Consider the following 22,546-nt stretch of genomic DNA (forward strand, 5'->3'; position numbering starts at 1 on the left):
AATGAAGCCACAGTGGCATCATCAAAAACATATACATATAATTAGCGTAGAGTCGTTACACATATTTAAAACATGTGTGAACTAGGCCCCGGCGTCGGCAGAGTCATCCTGTGAAGTGTGCTACTCAACTAAGCAAACTGAGGTACGCCGGCCGCTGTGACCGAGCGGTTCTAGGGCTTCAATGTGGAACCGTGCCACCTCTACGGTCGCAGGTTTGAATCCTGCCTCGGACACGGATGTGTGTGATGTCCTTAGGTTAGTTAGAATTAAGTAGTTATAAGTTGTAGGGGACTGATGACCTCAAATGTTAACTCCCATAGTGCTCAGAGCCATTTGAACCATTTGTAATTCGGAACGTTTCGTGTCTGTTGCTACTTCCGTCAACGTATGCTATCTGTCATTACTCAGGACTGCGTTTAACACTCGTTCAGGCCAAGTGAACAACTGTGCACATGTTTTTTGGTGTGTAACTGTTATACGTCGTAAACGTTGTCGTTGTTTCACTTACTGGTGTCCTGTACCTGGCCCTGGTCTGACAGACTTATTGACCTCAAAAGATTAATTAATATGTTTCATTTGTGAATATAAAAGGAATTGGATGAATGATATTCTGTAAAAAGGTTGACTAGGTCTCAAAATGGAAGGAGGGCTTTTGTGGGGATGGGGGGGGGGGGGGCAGCGCTTGGAGTTTTCGCATGGGGCGGCCAAACCCCTGTAGTGGGCCCTGTTCCTACATCTGTTATATTCCAACCGAGCGAGAGATCTGGTTCTAATAGCTTCATCGTCACCGAAACACTGACTACTAATCTCATTTCCTTATTCTACGCGAAGAATCGGATCAATAGTTGGCCGATTTTTCCCTCGAAATAACAAGTAGCAGTATTACATTTCCCGAAGAACTTCAACACCGTATTGTAGGTGTCTGACGAAAATCTGTTTCCGTGCTGGAAATTGCGTGTGGGCTGGCGGGCGGTCGCCACGGAAACGCCGCCGCCGCACCACCGTTCGCGGTGTTGGCGGGTCGCGCAAAATATTTTCGGTCGCCGGTCGTCGGCAGCGGTGCGGGGGGCGGCCCGCGGCCGGATATTACCCCTCGGCACGCTTGTCAGCACCAGTGTGGGGGAGGGGTAGGCAGGGGGGGGGGGCGAATTCCGCATCGACTTCACCGCTGTGCGATTGAAACATGACCACGGGTTGAGAACTGCTCCGGGATTAAACACAAATACCAACATTGAATTTCTTTTACTCTCTGTTCGTAATACGCTATATTTGTGCAGCCTTTGAAGCTTATTATTGATCTATGGCAAGTGAACGCTCTGAACCTTTCTCCGTTCCTCCGCTGTCGTTGACGAGGCCGTTGACCGGACCAAGGCGGTTCCTTACGCTAGAAGCCTTCTACTCTCATTGCTGATGTTTCCTATGCAGAACTAGGGGTCCACGAGGTCTTCATTACTAATCCAAGACGCTAACAAGATCTCATTGACTGCCTAACCCACCAGTAGTCAACATTATTGCCTGCCGGCAAGACTTCGACTATCTAACGGCCAGAGCGAATCACTCAAGTGTGCCACCGTTCACAGCATTACAATGCACAAAACGATTAGAGATGTTCGTAAACTTTTGTATCGTTTAAATGTTACTGTCAGATGATTTTCATTACTACTTATAACATTTCTCTAACTACTCGTAATAATTGGGTTGTTTTACTCGTCGTATCTGGCAATCTGTCGCAGCCTAGGTCCTGAAACAGTAACTTAAAAAAAAAAAACCCAACCTATTAAGTTATTTTTTTAAATAATTAATCCTGATTTTATTATAATCTCAAATTCATTAAAAGTATATTGACAAATCTGAAATAAGTTGTAATATACTTACAATAATGAAATAAATCATGAACAACGAGCTGCATGCTTTCTGTCTAAAATCTAAAACCACATTTACTCCTATGCCAATAAGGCTACCCCTATATATATATATATATATATATATTCTAAACAATCCCGAAGAATCCTCAGTATTGTTTCGAATCATTCTTCGATTAATTAACATTTAAAACTCTCATCCTGAAACAAATGTCACATTTTTAAAGATTACCTAGATTCTTATATATTAAATACATGAGTGAATTCTAATCTTTATGTAAGTTGAAGCAAGTATAAACGCTTAGGTATCAAATGTTAACAATACACTTGTTACATTTACTAATTACAGGAGATTCAGATCATATAAAATGTTCCTACCAATTAACAGACTTTTACACATTAGTGTAATTAAGATTCCGTAATCATTTCCTTCGTAACTTTTTCACAAGTACATATTTCCATACATCTCTATCTCAGAAACTACTGTTTATGGCTAAAATTCATGCGTTTTTATTAGTTTCAATTGGACTGTTACGTTTCATACTTCCTAGCAAACACAGTGATGAGAGGCCTTTTGTATTTATACAAATTCCTATTTGATGTTTATTTAATAGGTAATAAGTAATGAAGTTGTAAGTTTTGGTGTGCACACAGCAGAGCAGACTCTAATCGAGGTTTAAGATTACTGTGCTGGTGCTACATCAGCTACATGAAGACGCGCATCACACAATGGTGAAGTATGTAACTGATGCGTGTTGTGTTTCACGCTCACATACATCGATCAACACTCTCCAATGATTTATCATAACCTGCATAATCGTCCCGAGAGAATCAGCAACCGTACTGATAATCAAAACAATTCCTATTTATTCTTAAATCTCATTTGCATATTTTTAATTACATAACATGTTTCGATCGCTTTGGATCATCTTCAGATCTAAAACAAAGAGAAACGTAAATATGTACCGTCTAATATTTTATAATAAGTAGAAAAGAATTTTGCATGAATGTGGAATTTGCCTAGTCAGTTACAACAGGAACCCGGATTGTCTGCGTAAGAGCCTCACAGAGTACTATGTTTGCAGTAAATTGGTATCTGGCGGAGGGAGGAGTGATTGAGGGGTAGTGGGACAAAGGTGAGGGAGGCGAAAATGGAGTGAGGGAGACTGAGAGAGGAGAAACGAAGAATAGACGGGGGGAGTTGTAGGGATGTCACGAGTTTAACATGAGAGTGTCTTAAGCTAAATTTATGAATGATATAATTATGTAAAAATTCTTGTTTAAATGTTAATATTGTAGAGCAGGGGGTGTGTAAACTGTAAATGGCAGCCGCCTGCTGTGGCCGAGCGGTTCTATGCGCTTCAGACCGGAACCGCGCTGCTGCTACGCTCGCAGGTTCGAATCCTGCCTCGGGTATGAATTTGTGTGTGATGTCCTTAGGTTCGTTAGGTTTAAATACACTCCTGGAAATGGAAAAAAGAACACAATGACACCGGTGTGTCAGACCCACCATACTTGCTCCGGACACTGCGAGAGGGCTGTACAAGCAATGATCACACGCACGGCACAGCGGACACACCAGGAACCGCGGTGTTGGCCGTCGAATGGCGCTAGCTGCGCAGCATTTGTGCACCGCCGCCGTCAGTGTCAGCCAGTTTGCCGTGGCATACGGAGCTCCATCGCAGTCTTTAACACTGGTAGCATGCCGCGACAGCGTGGACGTGAACCGTATGTTCAGTTGACGGACTTTGAGCGAGGGCGTATAGTGGGCATGCGGGAGGCCGGGTGGACGTACCTCCGAATTGCTCAACACGTGGGGCGTGAGGTCTCCACAGTACATCGATGTTGTCGCCAGTGGTCGGCGGAAGGTGCACGTGCCCGTCGACCTGGCACCGGACCGCAGCGACGCACGGATGCACGCCAAGACCGTAGGATCCTACGCAGTGCCGTAGGGGACCGCACCGCCACTTCCCAGCAAATTAGGGACACTGTTGCTCCTGGGGTATCGGCGAGGACCATTCGCAACCGTCTCCATGAAGCTGGGCTACGGTCCCGCACACCGTTAGGCCGTCTTCCGCTCACGCCCCAACATCGTGCAGCCCGCCTCCAGTGGTGTCGCGACAGGCGTGAATGGAGGGACGAATGGAGACGTGTCGTCTTCAGCGATGAGAGTCGCTTCTGCCTTGGTGCCAATGATGGTCGTATGCGTGTTAGGCGCCGTGCAGGTGAGCGCCACAATCAGGACTGCATACGACCGAGGCACACAGGGCCAACACCCGGCATCATGGTGTGGGGAGCGATCTCCTACACTGGCCGTACACCACTGGTGATCGTCGAGGGGACACTGAATAGTGCACGGTACATCCAAACCGTCATCGAACTCATCGTTCTACCATTCCTAGACCGGCAAGGGAACTTGCTGTTCCAACAGGACAATGCACGTCCGCATGTATCCTGTGCCACCCAACGTGCTCTAGAAGGTGTAAGTCAACTACCCTGGCCAGCAAGATCTCCGGATCTGTCCCCCATTGAGCATGTTTGGGACTGGATGAAGCGTCGTCTCACGCGGTCTGCACGTCCAGCACGAACGCTGGTCCAACTGAGGCGCCAGGTGGAAATGGCATGGCAAGCCGTTCCACAGGACTACATCCAGCATCTCTACGATCGTCTCCATGGGAGAATAGCAGCCTGCATTGCTGCGAAAGGTGGATATACACTGTACTAGTGCCGACACTGTGCATGCTCTGTTGCCTGTGTCTATGTGCCTGTGGTTCTGTCAGTGTGATCATGTGATGTATCTGACCCCAGGAATGTGTCAATAAAGTTTCCCCTTCCTGGGACAATGAATTCACGGTGTTCTTATTTCAATTTCCAGGAGTGTAGTTCTAAGTCTAGGGGACTGATGACCTCAGATGTTAAGTCCCATAGTGCTTAGAGCCATTTTTTTTTGAAAATGGCATAAAATATTAGGATTATAAAATGAGGGCACAGGGAACTGAAACCAGAGAAAAAGAAAAGGGGGGGTGAGGGGGAAGTGGAATGAAGAGGTAAACTTTAAAATTTGTGGTAAGGTACAATGGGACCAAATTGCTGAGGGCATCGGTCCCTAGGCTTACACACTACTTGATACATATATATTCGCTAATTTGATGTATAGGGCTAAGTATATGTCTGGACTCATTAACTAGTTTTCTACCCATTCCAAGTCTCCAAAACGATGTAGGAAAACAATTTTCAATCACATATCGGTTCGCACCTTTACAACAACGCGCTTGAGCAAGCTGTGTGCAGCTTCTCCGCAAGTATTAATAGGCGTGTGTAAAATTTTTAGACATATTTTGTCTCTACTTACTCCTCCTTCTCAATAGTTCATTGAGCGCCACAATTACTTCGAACTCCATATTTTAAAATGTTGCGAAGGTAGTGATAAACATTTTGCTCAAAAAACTGGAACAGCTGATTGACAGGCCCTGTGCGTTTAAAATTATTGACACTGTGGAAAGAGGTACTGGGTCGGGCTAGCGAAATAAATTCGGGCCTAATATGCAAAAAAGGCATCGAAAATCAGTTTCCGAAATCCAATATTAGGCTTCCGCAGTTGTGCCGCACCAAACCATGGCGACTGAAGATGACAAGGCTCACGAACAACATGTGATGTATAATCTATGAGAAAGAGACATATTGGGTATTCAATATTGTGGTGTCACCGCCAGACACCACACTTGCTAGGTGGTAGCCTTTAAATCGGCCGCGGTCCGTTAGTATACGCCGGACCCGCGTGTCGCCACTATCAGTGATTGCAGACCGAGCGCCGCCACACGGCAGGTCGAGAGAGACATCCTAGCACTCGCCCCAGTTGTACAGCCGACTTTGCTAGCGATGGTTCACTGACAAAATACGCTCTCATTTGCCGAGACGATAGTTAGCATAGCCTTCAGCTACGTCATTTGCTACGACCTAGCAAGGCGCCATTACCAGTTACTATTGATGCTGTAAAACATGTACCGTCAAGAGCGATGTTCACCAATTATGGATTAAAGTTAAGTATTCCAGCAGCTACGTACGTTTTTTGCTAGTCTCATTTCCCTGACGTGTTCCAGACCTCACGCCACCCTGCGTGAGCTAAAACGCGTGCCTTTCGGCTTCCTCTTCTAGTGGGTTGGCTCTCTGCCAATCCACAACAAATATGATACAAGAAGATAAGTAAATTAATCGCTAACTGGATAGTTTAACAGTTGTCATTCTTAAACAGTCACGTTTCTCGATGGAGGCGTCGATTATGAAGTAGCCTACGTAAACTAAAAAAGTCAGTATCTTCGTCGCCACGTGGAGTGGCCGCCCGGTTAGAGACGCCATGTCACTAATCGTGCGGCCCCTCCCGCCGGAAGTTCGAGTCCCCCTCGCGCATGTGTGTGTGTTGTCCTTAACTTTAAGTTAGTTTAAGTAGTGTGTAAGTCTAGGGACCGATGGCCTCAGCAGTTTGATCCCTTAGGAATACACACACATTTGAACATTTGAACTATCTTCGTCAGACGAATTCGGCCGCATCAGTAGTGCAAAATCAATCATTCTTAAACCCGGTAACGGAAGTCGCTACAAAAAACTGAATCGCAATTACTTTTCTCTTATTTATGCGGGGACCGTTCGAAAAGCAATTCGTGAGGTTGAATGCGTCAACTGTGCAGTTCACGGTAGGGAAATCTGTCGCTGTAATTCCGAATTACGTTTTTATCGTGCATGCACAAGTGACTCGATTTAAAGGCTTAGAGCAACAGCCCGAACACGTCTACAAAAAATGAATCAGGATAATGAATTGCGATGCAAATATAATATCGTCCGATAAAATAAGCTGTCCAAAATTAATCACGTTAATGTATTTGATATTGCGGCTTTCCATAATGCTTCCAGAGCGCCGTCAGTGTTGTCTTCCGGTGATTGATCCTGTTCATTTCACACAGAAAAATTTGGACATGCATAATTAAAAAATATGCATAATTCCTGAGGTACGGTCCATACGCAAATTTGGTTAATGAAACTCATGCTAATAGGTGCGTCATTGCTTAAATTAGGAAGACTGCTGATGTATTACACACGTTTTTTATGAGATAATTACCGTGACATGCTATTAAAATCTCACTGTCGCTAATTACGTTATTTAAGCTGAATCATAACGTAGAAGCACAGTAAACGAATGTACTCCTTTCCGAAGTCTCATAAATATTAATCAGATAAGGGCACAGTAGATAATACTGTAATAATAATTACAATGTTTTTTGTAGACATTTTCATGTAGTTATGATGTTCCGAAGTTTAGAGTTCCGGTTGAAGAGCGACGAGGCATCGGATACGACCTGTTAGTAACATTCAAAACAATTTTCCTTCCTTAACGTTTAGTTCTTTGCCTGTACGTTCTCCTATTTGCCTCTACAGCATGCGCTTAAGCACTTTTTCGGTCCTTCCACGTCTTTCTTGATCTGTCTAACGGTATTTTCCGTGTTGGTTGGTAGTTCATTTATAGTTTGGGCATTATATTCTCTTGCGACGTAGTCTCTCCATTTACTTTCGTTGAAACTTTTAACTCTCACTTCATCTCTGACTGCAGTTCCTCATTCTGCTTAAATGTCAGCAGCCATAAGATCTTCTCAGAAGCCTCTTCCCACAGCTTATACTATGCGCTCATTTGCAGCGGTAGCATATGTTATGGATGCTACTTCCACTGTCCTCTTGTTATTGCTCATGTTTTGAGTCTGAAGATTGCCTCTCCCAAGAATCTCATTACCTCTGAGGATATGTCGTTTACTTCTGTGCTCTGCCAAATTCTTCTCGCAGTTTTATGTCTCCTAGCTTACCTTGATCTACTTCCTCTTCTCTTTCCATGCTATTTCCTTCAAATCCATTTCACCTTAACTACCCTATAGGGTGCTTTTGCTTAGCCCCTAGTGATGCCAGCTTCTACATTCTTGCATTTCACATCCGGCCATTGTTGCTTTGCTATTTTTTACTTCCAGTCAGTTACATTATTTAGCCATCTGTGTTCCCTTTCCGCTGTTATACTGTTGGATTTTTCTCCTTCTGTTAGGTATAGTTCCTCAGGCATAAACTGTTGAGAAAATTTCCGGTAACAGGTCGCGAGAACGTCATGTTTGCTGAGTGGTACCTTGACTTTGATTAGCCTGACAGATCAATCTTTCAGGCTGCCATACTCTTCTGGCAGGATGTAATCGTATTCTTGCGTCTGTGAACGTCTCGTCATCCGAATGTATCTGATACTGGAGGCCTTTAAACTCTGTGCGTTCGATGAGTAGCTGATTTTTTGTGACGATGGTGCTGCGAGTCAAATGTCCAAATTCCTTGCAGTTTCCTAGATATTGAACCTCAAGCCTGCATTGCTTAATACTCTTAGATTCATTCTGCTCAGAGTCCACAATTCGAGAATTATGCGGCTTCTATTGGTGAAGGACATGTTATCAGCGTATAGCATCGTCCAAGGATTCTGTGTCTAAATATCTGTTGTTACTGTGTCCATACAACTCATTGCTAACACAGAAAATTAACTGAAATGATTTTGCAACACTATATGTGTGCGTGTCTCGAGAAGAAATTCTAAAGTTAAGCAGGTAATAGTAGCCAAAAGTGCTAACTTTTTGTTAAGAATCATATTTAAGTAATAAAATATCACATCACTGCACCATTACTTTTTCTTCATTATCTCGCTTATTGCCTTAATGAGGGGGTATTACGGGAGGGTTATTCGTTTATTAAGGTCTAATCGCTCGCGGAATGGAAACCACATTGAAAACCAAAACTGTTTTATTCGCAACAGTTAACTACACGTTCCAGCTGCTTCTCTGCATAGTTCCAGCTCCTATTTAGACATCTGTCGTAGCGTTGAACCAACTTTCCAATACAGTCGTCATGTAAGGCAGACGCCTGTCCTTTCCGTCAATTCCTTACGCTAGCCAGCAGCTCGTTGTCTGTGCCAAAATGTTGGCTCGTAGCCAGCGGTCAGTGTGAGCAGTGAGGAATTTCAGAGGGAGCTATTCCGGGCTGTACGGTGGGTGATCATTTTCCATCGTCAACGTTACAGGAACGTCTTCATAGCTCCTGCAGTGTGCGGCCGAGCTTTTCATGAAAAAGAAAATGCATGAGAGTTATTTTATGTGAACTGCATGAAATCAGACGGAATCTCTCAGAAGTCACTAGTACGTAGTGGGAGACACTATTTTCTAGGCATCATTACGTGCTCACTCTCCGCTCTCAACTGGAGAGAGGACATGATGCGATCGACGAGCATACTAAAGGCACTGACCAACATATATGTGCAAAGCTTCATCGGATTTCACAGTGGTTTCCACTGGATCTTAGTAAACGAATAGCCTTCGTAGATATTCTTGGTCTGCTGGCGATGGTACCGGAGCAACGACCTTGCATTATGATGGGAAGACAGGTGATTCGCATCCAAATTGAAATGTGAGCAGGTAGCCACTTTTAGTGTCAAGGCTTGATATAATGCGCCTTCCTGAATCAGATCTCTTTTCCTGTATACCGAATAGAGTTCGGCAATAGGTACGGTACCAAACTTGCCGCTAAGACTTGTGGCAGTCCGCATCCATCTCTTAGTTACAGGCAGGGGGCTTTGTTCACAATATCACAGTGGCTGGGATAAATTCTCAGCAGAAAGGAAGGGAGCACAGGGCTAGAGGGTTCAACGAACTAGTGAAATAAGTAACTCATCATATGGTAAATGACACTGTTATATTCTTTAATGAAAAATGAGATAGAACCAGAAAGGAAAATGCCGACAAAATACAGTACTTTTCACTGCTGTAAAGAAGCATTGCTTCTTAAGGATTTATGGGACCCTTTGATAGTAAGTCTTAACAGTAAAAGGAAGGTAGGGTCTGTTTCTATCGCTTCGTAAAGCGCTGCATTATTGATATATTATGTTATGAACTTTATTTCTTCGAAGTACATTAAGTGTACTCATAAAGAAGTTCATCACACTGTCCCATTTCATGTACAGGAAGTGATGGTTAGATTGTGACCTCCTCTACTGCGCTGGTATGCAAAAACTCTGTCCGTGATGTCCTCTGTGACCATCTGACAAGACTCTGTTTGCATTTCGCCAGCAAAAAGTCGAACTTTCTCCTTTAACTCGCGGATGTTTCGTCCCAAAACGAAAGCATCGCAAGGTGCTAAGTGATATGACTTAAGCAGCCGTTATTGATCACCATTACGCAAGATGAGGCGACCTGGAAGCGTTCATGGAGCAACTCACTTGTTTTGCGGGAATTATGATTTGTGCCGCTGTCCTGCTGAAGCCATACCTTCCGAAGATCCATTCCATTGAAATGAGGCCTTCGTTCGATAGTTCGTTGCGCCTTAGAATCATACGAAAACGTTTGACAGTTGCTGCATAAATTTCTCAATTCTGATAAAATGTTTCCGCTACTAGCATACGCTGCGGAATAGCAAACTGCTTCATAGTAAGAAACACAATGAAGATATGCGAGAAATTCAGTCTGAGGCTATGATCTGAATGTTTATGGAAAACGAAATATTACGTAACGATGTCGTCAACCGACAAAAAAAATACGTACTAGGCGATTCAAAATCCACAGCCTATCTCTAACACGAAAAACACTTGACACTGTGAAGGACTCGTTCCCAAACCGGAAGTATAGATAAGTGGTTGGAAACAGCAAGGATAGGCGCAGCTTGGATGATGATTCCCATGGAGACGGTCCCTGGCGCTGGTTCTTTACTTAGCTTGCCAGCAAAGTCTGGAGTGTAGGTAGCAGTATCTAGCGTTGTGGCAGATATGACGTGGTGAATTACGAAAGACACCCCAAAATGACTGGCGAAATTATCGTTCCATAAATAATGGCTTAATGCGTACAGTAATTCCTCACTTCCTCTTCTACTTGCTACACATCGGCATCAGTATGGAAACAGACTAAGATGGCTTATGGCTTATGGCACTCCGGTTAATGGTACTTCTTCTATGTCCTATACAAGACGATTCGTATACACCAAGTGACAGCTCGAACCTAGCACATCCAAAGAGTGAGAGTGTTGTGAAGAGCGCGCGCAGTTTTACTGCCTCGGTTTTCAAAAATCAGTAGACCGTCCATGTCTGCATGGTAACAATCCGATAGCGCCAACAACTACAACCGCCAACCGGACTGACGACAATCGCTGGAACTGTATCCACTTGTCACCCACTGCATATGGCAACGGTTGCTTGTCTTTATCAGCTATCTTGTGAATTTTAATTAATAAATTAACGTCTAATGTCATCGACGTGGAATCAAGTACAGTGACTCTTGTATCTGAAGTATTCCTGACAGTTCGTTTTCCTCAATCCAATGAAATTAAATATGAAAACTCGGTGAGAACGTTTCATTGAATCTAAAGTAATTAACTTATTAAAGTTTACGATGTATGATTACGTTTCCTTGAGAGCAGTTAATTGACTGATACTATTACTTGAGGGAAAAATCTCCATATTAGATTTGCTATATACTTCATGCACCGCTTCTCGCGTCGTATGTTTCCTCCTTCACACAATGGAAAGGTGTTGGATATAAAAATAAGGTTTAAGACAGCGGTTTCACTTTGTTTTACTGATTGATACAGAAGCGAATGAGAAATCCGTGGCAAGGGAGAAATGATATGGTAAAGAAGTCAGAATAAATGAATCTTTTATTTGTATATGTTTACCGTCCTCGTTACAAAGGTTGCGATGGAGAGAAATGTTGTATAATGGCTTCAGTTAATTAATTTACCATGTTCTTCAGTACAGCAGAAGATCAGGCATACACTTTTTGACAAATTACAGCTTTGTGTGAGACCGGTATTTTCTCCTTTCGCAGTCCGAATTTGAGAGGTGGAGTGTACGGCAAGTTGAAAAACACAGACTGGGGAAGAGAGAGGGTGATATATATGTGCGTATGATAAACCGCTTCTCTCAAAACCATTTCTCTCCTTCATACCTCCTCTGTGTTGCCACAGATGACGTGTCACTGATCTCATTTGCGCTACTAAGATTGTAATACACGCGAGGTGCCTATTTACTTCCACTGCGCTGAGTGGAATGTATAAGTTCTACTAAATGTTCACCAACCTGCAGTCTTCTATAGTTGTCCCCTGTGCAGAAAACAGAACGTACGTCTTGAATCCGTTATCTTGAGGCTGTAAGAAACTCTTAGCGAGGAACTGATCTTATGTGAATAATTAAATTTCCAATTGGTTCGTTTATATGGGATGCCACTCACTTTTATTGGCAGAACACTTCAGAGTCACAAATAATATCCATTCTACAGTAAAATAATGAAATGCGTATTTCCGTAATTGCTATCACACTCTTCTCAACTACATGTCCATATAACCATACACTGCTAATAAAGTGTTAACCTGGTGTCAACTGCAGCAGACAACATGTCTGCCCTCTGAGGCTGCCCAACCAGCTCACGCATTTACAAACCATAGGCATTGCAAATTAAGTCCTATCTGTTACCACGGCAGACAACATACTTGTCCTCCGACACTGCCGAACCAACTCTAATTTACCAACCACACATTGCTATTTCAGTTTTAAATGATACAGACTGCGGCAGACAACATGTCTGTCCTCCGAGACTGCCGAACCAGTTCTGATCTTACAGCCGAACCACTCCGCCCACCATCCAGTTAGGAGCGAACCGTGGATCACAGAAGTGCTTCGTCTGCTTTTCGCTTAGCAATTTATTATTATACTGATTATTAATACTTGTGAAACAATGGAATGATAACACGCTATTGACTGGTGCTTTAATGTGAAATGCAAGTAAAAATGGTATTTAGTTTGTGTAATATTAATAACAGAGGATTATCATTTTGGTGCGCAACTTCTGATCGCAGCAGCCAACCGCGGAGAAGGATCATAATTTTGGTGGTCTTTCTCACCATAGCCATACCGAGCACACTATCTGTCATCTGTACCTCGCAGCACATTGTCATTTTGCCACATTTGCCTTCCTCAACTGCTCTAAGAAGAGCGTCTTGTATCTGAATGGGATGGCTGTAAAGCCAGAAATATTACACATTCCCCTCCTTCTGAGATTTCCTAAAATTGGGATGTTCTTGCAGACAACAATCAATTTTTGAAATAAACTAATCTTTACTCAAACTTTTTAAAAGTTTTTCAGTTATCGTGTTTCAAGAGCCATACCATTTCGCTACACTTCTAATTTGTTATTTTTTTTTTCAAAAGTTGAATCTACTAATTTTTCACTCTCAGATTATTAATGTAATTTATATGATCATAGACTTAATTATTATTCCATTAGAAAAAACTGATTATTATCTTCAATAACTTCGTGTGCCACACTATATCCCAAAATCATTAATCCTTAGCAACACTTTCTATACTAATTATATTATTCTTTTAATAGTAAGGTTTTCAAAGTAGCGTTATCCTACTCCTTGATATTTTTGATAGTCTCTTTTATTTTAATCTTACAATCAGTAATTTCTGCTAGAATACTCTATAGCAGTCCGCTGTCTCCTAGTCACTTTTCAATTAATCAGAAATTCTCTACATCTGTTAAGCTACTATAGGTGTATTGTCGTCCATTAAACTCAACAAAACATCTCTCGTGTAGAATTTACATTTTTACTCACTTTTAGTACATTGCCATTCTTTAAACTGTCCAACTGCTGTACCACTACTGTCAGCTCATTGCCGTCCATTAAATTCGACAAAATATTTCTCAAGAAGTTACTTTGCTACACAATTACTATCGCTGTATTGCCGTCCTTTCAATTCAATGAAATTCTCTTTACACTTTTCCTCACTGTTATGTCGAAATCACGCAGTTCTGCATTAACTTATAATTGAATTCGTCGTAAAGATGTCCACTTCAAATGGTTACTAATAAACTAATCACAGTGTAAGACATGTATATTTCTATTGTTTATTGTCAAATCACAATTTATAAAGATGTTTATATTTTATTAATAGGATTAAGTAGGAATAATTAATATTTGTTATGTTGGAAATAATTGTGGTAGCAGGGGAATGTCTGCACCAAAGTATTGTTGACAAGAGAGACCGCGTATGGATACATTTTAAGAAAAGAGCGGGAAAGACCGCGCATTGATACATTTTGTAATGTAGCAGGGATTGTCTGCACCAGAAAGCATTGTTGGCAGGAGAAACAGCACTTTAGCGTTCGTAGGAAGTCAGTAGTAAGCGAGAAGTGAAGCGAGTCGGTAGCAGGTCTGAAGCGAGAGGTTGAGAGGAGCGGTGTGCCTGCCAGCCACTAGCTATGATTTACAAGAGATTATAAACGGATGTACAGAGACATCAGCTACCTATTATAATAAGATGAACTAATATTATTGAATTAATTTTTTTGAGAAACTCAAGACTACTGAAGGTATGTTTGCGCATTGCTAGTTGTAAGATTATTGTAAAAAGTAAGTCCCATTTGAACGTTTTTAAAATCATTTCACTCAGAATATAATTAACTTTTGCCAGCAATATTGCATTTGTAATTATAATCCATCCCAAAAACCATCAACGTAAAATTTTGCAAAGTTTTCTTGGCGATGAGTCACGGCATTTTCTGTCGTACATGTTTCGTGTTATTTGGATGGCTTTGTTGTTGTCTTGAATTGTAATGTACATTGTTATTATACTGCTTTTCATTGAATCCCTGTGTGTACTCTCGACTAAAGCTGTCATTTTCGCTGCGAAAGCGTTTATTATGATTGTTATTGCCAAATCGTGTTTGCTCAAAATTATTATTGTTTGTCTGAATTTGCGTTATGTCGTGAAAAGTTCTTATTAACAAACGCATAATCTGCCTGGTGTACCTCTAACAATTTCAGGATGTCTCTAAATGGGTACACGCTGTCCTTTTGCTGGCCTGTTAATAATGACACTTTCAACGCTCTGGGGAGTTTTGAAATACACAACTGTATTAATGCGGATTGACTGTATGGCTCATTGAGGTATTGGTTTTCTTCAACCACATACTCGAAAAATTGTGTGATTGTTGGGAAATTAGAATTCTCAAAATTTGGTAGACTAATTAGCATTAGTTTAATGCTACTCTGTGTGGTATCTGACCAATACGCTGCTACAAATGCTTCCTGGAATGCTTCTACTGAAAAACACTGTTTAGCAGTTGGTCGCATTCTTCTCGCTGGTTCCCCTTCAAGAAAACTAATAATAAATTCTAGCTCATGTTGAACTGGCCATGATGGTGGGAATGCCGCATTGAATTGTTGGATCCAGTCCAGTGGATGTATTTGCGTCCTGCCGTTTTTAAATGTTTTAAACTTTCTCACTGAATGGAAACGCTTGTGGACGAAACCGTCATATCTTTGTGTGTAATTATTTTCGTAATGTTGTGAATATAAATTTGTGTGTCTTTCTGCCTGGTTAAGATCTCTTACTCTCTGAAGTCTACCAACATTATATGTATCGTGCACCTGAGGCATGTCGTAATGGTGTGTGTTCTGTCGGAATTGATTGTTTGCAGTTATTTCTTGTGTGTCAGCTATTCTTTGCCGCAAAGAATTGATTTTTAGATGTAACAAATTATTACGTGATTCTAGGTCTGCGATTGTTTGTTGCACATTTGTAATTTGCGTATCTTTACTATTAGAAATCTGTTGAACTGAGACTGGTGTAGTGTCATCTGATTTACAGAATAAAGATGTTAGTATGTAAGGAATATAATTTAGTAATGGTTTATTTTGATAAAAGGTGACTCAGCGCAGCGCAGCACTACAGATGGAGAAACCACATTAAATTGCTTACTATATGTGCATTGCTATTCGAAAATTTTTTTCTGCGTTGAACATGATATCTTTTACATCAAATACATGCATAGGAAAAACAGATCACACCAAATGTCAGCATACCGATTCGCACTCTACGTAAAATACAAATGTTTTCTCTTAAATAACAATGACGATGTGTGTTACAAAACTCAAACATAATATATAGTCGACTGACGATATGACTCGTAACTGACGAACACATTACCGAACATACTGAAGTCACAGAAAGTGACATAGTTTGTCAAAATGTGCTTTCATATTTCAAAAACTGTGAATTCACAACCTGTGAAGTAATATAACAGTGTCTTTATGTAATTATTTATATAAACACCAGATTATGATTTATTTAGAGTCACAGAAAGTGACATAGTTTGTATAAAGGTACTTGTCTATTTTATTTAAAATGTTGATGCCTAAATGTACTACTAAATTCCACTTACAGAAATATTTGTTTATGTTATTGACTGTCACGTAATGTAATATGTATTGTAGGCTGAATTCACTACAGATGGAAAATGTGTTTTTTTATGTAATTGTTTGAAAATATAAACTTTTTCTACAGTCACAAGGATGACATATTTTGTCCTTTTAAACGTAAAATAAGAATACAGTAAAGATAATTTTTATGAGCACAGAGGAAAGAGAAAATGTAAAATTTGGTAATAACGGTATCAACCATAACCGTGAACCTTTTGACAAAATGCTTACACCCGTACCTTAATTCCTGTGCATCCCCATGGTTATGGAGCACAAACAAAGTGAATAGTGAACCACGTTACTTCAATCTACGATGTTTTCTGTGAGGTGTCGGTATACCAAGATGCACACCACAGTCATGATGTACGTCAATAGGTGCTTGCATACCAAGATGCACACCATCACTACTAATGGACAATTGGAGTTGGAACTTGTACCTGATGTAGCTGTGGCAACTCAGGCAATTCGACGGTTAACTTAGTGTTTGGTTACACTAAAACTACGGATCAAAGAGACGACGGAATCACATGGCGAAACCTGGTTTTGTGCTATGTGAGGGAAAGAAACGGACTTTTGAGTGCATTCACAGATAGTTGCCAATGCTTTGACCATGCTATCCATTTCCTTTTTTCCTTCCTTGAATATGGTACTAATATATGCCAATTTATAATGAAACATAAACTGTGTTCTGATTTTTGCCATCCATTACTATTAGAAATATAAATAACTTTTACTACCTGATGTACACTTCCAACTTACTGACTCATATTATTTGTATATTTTGATGTATACTCTTTTGAATATTCTCTTTGTTAGACTTAGGAAAACAAATTCTTATGACAGTATATGTATGTGCTTTGTTGAAAGAAATATTCTATCATTAACTTCCTTCTTACTACACATATTTCTATAATCAAATTTTCTCCTTACGTCAAGTCCAAATGACTTAACGACGTAGGAAAATTTTAAGGAAACCCAGTGGAGGGTTATGTAAGACATATATATTTCTCTGGTTTATTATCAAATCACAGTTTATGAAAGATGTTTATATTTTATTAATAGGATTAAGTAGCAATAATGAATATTTGTCATGTTGGAAATAATTGTGGTAGCAGGGAATGTCAGCACCAAAGTATTGTTGATATAACTTTAAAAAGGGCGGGAGAAACCGCGTACGGATACATTTTAAGAAAAGAGCGGGAAAGACCGCGCATTGATACATTTTGTAATGGTAGAATGGATTGTCTGCACCAGAAAGCATTGTTGGCAGGAAAGACCGCACTTTAGCGTTTGTAGGATGTCAGTAGTAAGCGAGAAGTGAAGCGAGTCGGTAGCAGGTCTGAAGCGAGAGGTTGAGAGGAGCGGTGTGCCTGCCAGCCACTAGCTATGATTTACAAGAGATTATAAACGGATGTACAGAGACATCAGCTAACTATTATAATAAGAGGAGCTAATATTATTGAATTAATTTTTTGAGAAACTCAATACTACTGAAGGTATGTTTGCGCATTGCTTCCTACGAACGCTAAAGTGCCGTTTCTACTGCCAACAATGCTTTCTGGTGCAGACAATCCCGGCTACATTACAAAATGTATCAATGCGCGGTCTTTCCCTCTCTTTTCTTAAAATGAATTCATACGCAGTCTCTCTTGTCAACAATATTTTGGTGCAGACATTTCCTGCTACCAAAATTATTTCCAACATGACAAATAATAATAATTCCCACTTAATCCTATTAATAAAATGTAAACATCTTTCATAAATTGTGATTTGACAATAAACAATAGAAATATACACGTCTTACAACAGCACCTAAACATTTCACAAATACATGGAAACGGAGAACATCAATGCACACCTTTTACCAGGACATAAACAAGTAGTAACGCACAACACCAACCCATACCAATGATTCTGTTGTCCATGATGTGGTCTTGCATTATGAAACACCAGGCTTTCCAAATTGGTGTTCAATAACTACGAGTCCATTCTCCCATCTCCAACCTCAACATACCGCTCCAGTATAGTTCCATGAAACAATACAAAATGCCTTAAATTACTATCCTAATAATTTTAAACAAATTTTAAATAAACCAGTTTTCATACACTATTACAATGTAAATACATAATACGTAATGTTTTGTTTTGAATTAGGGTGTGCATAAATAAACCCAATGTTTTCTTCATAGTACGACGTTGGCTCATTAACGTTTTTGTTTTGGTCACAGCTGTAGCTACATATACTGGGGCATTGCCCCTCGCATTCTTTAAGAACTTCATGCTGCCTCTCACCATCTACTTCGCTAATGACTTATAACTAAAAAAGGATACATCGAAAAATATTTCAGAATATTGCTTCATTCATAATGCGCAAACCTCCGTTTACCAAATCGTTACTTCATTCCTTCTACATTTTAGTGTCATTGTTCTTACAAAAAGTATTAATGGAACATTATTCATGCAATGACTGTGTAGTTTATGCTGACTTTCACTTACGAACATTGTGTAACACGTTTTTTTTTTTTTTGTCATCAGTCTACTGACTGGTTTGATGTGGCCCGCCATGAATTCCTTTCCTGTGCTAACCTCTTCATCTCAGAGTAGTACTTGCAACCTACGTCTTCAATTATTTGCTTGACGTATTCCAATCTCTGTCTTCCTCTACAGTTTTTGCCCTCTACAGCTCCCTCTAGTACCATGGTAGTCATTCCCTCATGTCTTAGCAGATGTCCTATCATCCTGTCCCTTCTCCTTATCAGTGTTTTCCACATATTCCTTTCCTCTCCGATACTGCGTAGAACCTCCTCATTCCTTACCTTTTCAGTCCATCTAATTTTCATCATTCGTCTCTATAGCACCACATCTCAAATGCTTCGATTCTCTTCTGTTCCGGTTTTCCCACAGTCCATGTTTCACTACCATACAATGCTGTACTCCACACGTACATCCTCAGAAATTTCTTCCTCAAATTAAGGCCGGTATTTGATATTAGTAGCCTTCTCTTGGCCAGAAATGCCTTTTTTTGCCATAGCGAGTCTGCTTTTGATGTCCTCCTTGCTCCGTCCGTCACTGATTATTTTACTGCCTAGGTAGCAGAATTCCTTAACTTCATTGACTTCGTGACCATCAATCCTGATGTTAAGTTTCTCGCTGTTCTCATTTCTACTACTTCTCATTACCTTCGTCTTTCTCCGATTTACTCTCAAACCATACTGTGTACTCATTAGACTGTTCATTCCTTTCAGCAGATCATTTAATTCTTCTTCGCTTTCACTCAAGATAGCAATGTCATCAGCGAATCGTATCATTGATATCCTTTGACCTTGTATTTTAATTCCACTCCTGAACCTTTCTTTTATTTCCATCATCCTCGATGTACAGATTGAAGAGTAGGGGCGAAAGGCTACAGCCTTGTCTTACACCCCTCTTAATACGAGCACTTCGTTCTTGATCGTCCACTCTTATTATTCCCTCTTGGTTGTTGTACATATTGTATATGACCCGTCTCTCCCTATAGCTTACCCCTACTTTTTTCAGAATCTCGAACAGCTTGCACCATTTTATATTGTCGAACGCTTTTTCCAGGTCGACACATCCTATGAAAGTGTCTTGATTTTTCTTTAGCCTTGCTTCCATTATTAGCCGTAATTGTGTGGATGATGCTTTTCCGAAAGTAAGATGGTATATCGCCAGACTCATATATTCTACACACCAACGTGAATAGTCGTTTTGTTGCCACTTCCCCCAATGGTTTTAGAAATTCTGATGGAATGTTATCCATCCCTTCTGCATTATTTGACCGTAAGTCCTCCAAAGCTCTTTTAAATTCCGATTCTAATACTGGATCCCCTATCTCTTCTAAATCGACTCCTGTTTCTTCTTCTATCACATCAGACAAATCTTCACACTCATAGAGATTCTTTCCGCCTATCTGTTCTCTCCTCTGCATTTAACAGTGGAATCCCCGTTGCACTCTTAATGTTACCACCGTTGCTTTTAATGTCACCAAAGGTTGTTTTGACTTTCCTGTATGCTGAGTCTGTCCTCCCGACAATCATATCTTTTTCGATGTCTTCACATTTTTCCTGCAGCCATTTCGTCTTGGCTTCCCTGCACTTCCTATTTATTTCATTCCTCAGCGACTTGTATTTCTGTATTCCTGATTTTCCCGGAACATGTTTGTACTTCCTCCTTTCATCAATCAGCCGAAGTATTTCTTCTGTTACCCATGGTTTCTTCGCAGCTACCTTCTTTGTATCTATGTTTTCCTTCCCAGCTTGTGTGATGGCCCTTTTTAGAGATGTCCATTCCTCTTCAACTGTACTGCCTACTGCGCTATTCCTTATTGCTGTATCTATAGCGTAAGAGAACTTCAAACGTATCTCGTCATTCCTTGGTACTTCCGTATCCCACTTCTTTGCGTATTGATTGTTCCTGACTAATGTCTTGAACTTCAGCCTACTCTTCATCACTACTATATTGTGATCTGAGTATTGAGTATTGTGGTCTGAGTATCTGATTTCGGAATCTCTGCCTGACCGTGATGTAATCTAATTGAAATCTTCCCGTATCTCCCGGCCTTTTCCAAGTATACCTCCTCCTCTTATGATTCTTGAACAGGATATTCGTTATTACTAGCTGAAACTTGTTACATAACTCAATTAGTCTTTCACGTCTTTCATTCCTTGTCCCAAGCCCATATTCTCCAGTAAATTTTTCTTCTACTCCTTCCCCTACAACTGCATTCCAGTCGCCCATGACTATTAGATTTTCGTCCCCCTTTAAATACTGCATTACCCTTTCAATATCCTCATACACTTTCTCTGTCTGTTCATCTTCAGCTTGCGACGTCGGTATGTATACCTGAACTATCGTTGTTGTCGGTGTTGGTCTGCTGTCGATTCTGATTAGAACAACCCAGTCACTGAACTGTTCACAGTAACACACCCTCTGCCCTACCTTCCTATTCATAACGAAACCTACACCTGTTATACCATTTTCTGCTGCTGTTGATATTACCCGATATTCATCTGACCAGAAATCCTTGTCTTCCTTCCACTTCATTTCACTGACCCCCCACTATATCTAGATTGAGCCTTTGCATTTCCCTTTTCAGATTTTCTAGTTTCCCTACCACGTTCAAGCTTCTGACATTCCACGCCCCGACTCGTAGAACGTTATCCTTTCGTTGATTATTCAATCTTTTTCTCATGGTAACCTCCCCCTTGGCAGTCCCCTCCCGGAGATCCGAATGGGGGACTATTCCGGAATCTTTTGCCAATGGAGAGATCGTCATGACACTTCTTCAAATACAGGCCACATGTCCTGTGGATACACGTTACGTGTCTTTAATGCAGTGGTTTCCATTGCCTTCTGCATCCTCATGTCGTTGATCATTGCTGATTCTTCCGCCTTTAGGGGCAATTTCCCACCCCTAGGACAAGAGAGTGCCTCTATCCGCTCCTCCGCCCTCTTTGACAAGGCCGTTGGCAGAATGAGGCTGACTTCTTATGCTGGAAGTCTTCTGCCGCCAATGCTGATTATTTATCAAAATTTAGGCAGTGGCGGGGATCGAACTCGGGACCGAAGACGTTTTGATTACGAATCAAAGAAGCTACCCCTTTTTTTAATCTCATTTTGTTCGCTTAATCTGCTCGGGGCGGACGTCGTAAGACATCCGTTTAAGTTCGTTGTTGATCGAGTAACGCAGTTTTTTTATTACAGAGGGCAGCTAACCCTCTGACCGAACACGCTGAGCTACCGTGCCGGCACCCCTAGACCACGGGTACCTATGGACTAATTTTTATTAGTTTAGACGGACCTTTAGGCCACATTCCTTTCCTATTTAAAACCAATGTGTGTCATTATTCTCTATACTTCATATTATGTGGCCTTCTGTTTAAATCTGATTCACTACATTTATGTGTTTTATGAGATGTTCATGCCATTGTTCTGTCTTACTGTCTTATATGAGCAATATGTCTATTCCCTTGTACTTCATAAAATAGTTGGCGGAAACCACTTCGCCTATAAATACTACTTAATGCCAACTTAACACGTCGCCTGTTGGCTTTCTTCCCTCACTGTTCATAAACTATCAACCGACTTTTCTGTTGCCTAATGAAAATATGTCACCTTTCTCTCTCTATGTACACGATTGACCGACTTTTCTGTCACCTAATAACCATAACTCTGCGATTACTGTAACCCTCTTTGACAGGACTCTTCCTAGCTTATCGGTGTATCCTAATTCATTACAGCAAAAACTACTTCGCCGTTTCAAATCATACTAATATGTAACGATATGTCTATGTTGACACAGTTTGTACATCACCTCAAGACAACATTTAATTATTTCCACTATTTTTGCC

This window comes from Schistocerca cancellata, chromosome 5, assembly GCF_023864275.1.
Source record: "Schistocerca cancellata isolate TAMUIC-IGC-003103 chromosome 5, iqSchCanc2.1, whole genome shotgun sequence".
NCBI lineage: Eukaryota > Metazoa > Arthropoda > Insecta > Orthoptera > Acrididae > Schistocerca > Schistocerca cancellata.